This window comes from Salvelinus sp. IW2-2015, unplaced genomic scaffold (assembly GCF_002910315.2).
Source record: "Salvelinus sp. IW2-2015 unplaced genomic scaffold, ASM291031v2 Un_scaffold4583, whole genome shotgun sequence".
NCBI classification, from domain to species: Eukaryota; Metazoa; Chordata; class Actinopteri; order Salmoniformes; family Salmonidae; genus Salvelinus; species Salvelinus sp. IW2-2015.
This window is the reverse complement of record NW_019945853.1, coordinates 54,674-57,094: the sequence shown is the minus strand read 5'-3', so window position 1 is coordinate 57,094 and position 2,421 is coordinate 54,674.

The following is a 2,421-nucleotide window of genomic DNA, read 5'->3' as shown; positions in this document are numbered from 1 at the left end:
GATGTGTCATCGCAAATCACAACCAGCTGCGGAGGGGAGGATATATATAATATTATATATATATATATATATAATTTTTCTCTCTCTCTCTCTTCTCTTCTCTCTCTCTCTCTCTCGCTCTCTCTCTCTCTCTCTCTCTCCTCTCTCCTCTCTCTCTCTCTCGTCTCTCTCTCTCTCTCTCTCTCTCTCTCCTCTCCTCTCTCTTCTCTCCCTTCTCTCTCTCTCTTTCTCTCTCTCTCTCTCTCCTCTCTCTCTCTCTCTCTCTCTCTCTTCTCTCTCCTCTTCTCTCTCTCTCGTTCTCTCTCTCTTCTCTCTCTCTCTCTCTCTCTCTCTTCTCTCTCATCTCTCTCTCTCTGCTCGTCTCTCTCTCTCCTCTCTTCTTCTCTCTCTCTCCTCTCTCTCTCTCTCTCTCTCGTCTCTCGCCCTCTCTTTCTCTCTCGCTCTCTCTCTCTCTCCTCCTCAGAACATAGGTAAATGCATGTGGCGCGCCAGCTGGTAGCTGTTTCGTAACTACCATGATTATTTAACAGTGCCTCGTTCAGTCCTCAAAGTTCCACAGCAAAAAACATTCCCTGACAGCTTTGCACCCAAACGTTCCTTTGTTCAAAGCAACCGTTGAACGGGTAGCATATTCTTATAGTAGCTGTTCGTTAATGTTGGGACAGAATACAAGTATGATCGGCCTTACACACGACACACACACACACACACACACACACACCTACACACACACACACCACACACCACATCACACCACACACTACACACACACAAACGCAGCAGACTAACAAGTCTCAAAACAAGACCTTCAACATTTCAAACCAGAATTACAGGCCCGTCAGGAGAGGCCGCCATGTCACCACAGAAGTACACAACAGTTACCAAACCCTAAAAATCAACAAAAGACAGGCAGAGAACAACCCCACTAAAAGGAGTTCTTACTTTACAATACACAATATATAGTGTGGACGACTGCATTAGAAAAACACCACGAACACGATCCATCTACTTACATCAAGAGAATGTAGGTTATTCACTCATCCAAATCCTGTCATTCCAAAAGTCTTAACGAAAGACAACATCTTCCCCATTACAACGATTACAGAGGAGCCAAACGACCACTGCAAACATTCCTCAGACAGGCTACTTACCAAGGAACCCCGTGGAACAGAGAGAGCAGGTTGAGATAGAGTCACAGAGTCTCATGACCGCTCCACATGCGCAGTTCTGAACCCTGCATCGCCCCAGACTGGATCCAATACTGGAAGGATTCCAACATTCCATACAAGTATCCAACATTCCGAGGAATCCCACAACATTGTGACTTCCTCCTGCTGTTAATTCATCCKTGACATCTAGAAAAAGGTAGGAGCTTTGTTTGACTGGTCTTTCAACCAGCTAAATAAACAGGTAGTGATACAAAGAGGAGAGAGAGAGAGAGAGAGAATGTAGTCTTGCTGCATTGCAGAAACATTTTCCTGGCCTCTATTTCTCTGTAACCTCTCTTTCCTTCCTTCCATCTCTCTCTCTCTCTCCCCATCCCTCTCTCCTCTCGTCCGTCTTCTCCATGCGGGGGGAAAGAGAGTGAGCCTCAGAGAGACTCAGCACTTTGAGAGTGTGAGCCCTGCCCCCAGATCACATGATGAGGGTGGAACACACAGCGTCACATGATACTGCAACAACAGAGCTTTTGTTCAGACTGAGGCTAGTTGCTAAAGATACAACGCCCTGCCTTGTGCCCTGCCCTCACTCTCGCGCACACACACACACACACACACTTTAGGCCTAGATGATCTAAAGTGCACACACACACAAGCCAACATCAGATGATCTCACACACCCACAGACAAACACTAGCTGTTATTCACCATCAACTGTAACATCTCCCACAGCAACATCAACAGTTACAGACAAACACTAGCTGTTATTCACCATCAACTGTCGTATTATTTATACCCAGTCAGTGCCTGAGGTCGTATTATTTATACCCAGTCAGTGTACTCTAGTTTTGTATGCTCTAAGGTGTTTGTATGTCTAAGGTGTTGTCATGTCTATGTTGCGCCTGGAGAATATGGTTCCAATCCAGAGACAGCTGTTTTATCCGTTATGATACTGCCATTCTCTGATTGGAGGATCATATTAATAAGTAGCCATTTTCCTCATTGTGGTCTGTGGGAAAATCTTGACTATGTGTAGTGCCTGTCAGATTATTTTGTTATAGCCTTCACATGTTTGTTATTGTGTTTGGTGCTCGTCCTTCTTCCCGCATCTCGCCCTGCACTCTACCCTCCCGCAGCTTAGCGTGTAGTGATACGCTCGAAACGTGTGTGTGTGTGTGTCGTTAGTGACGGTGTGCTGCTGCAGTGCCTGAGAGATGGTGGCGTATTATTTATATTCCAGTTCAGTGCACTGAGGGGTCGT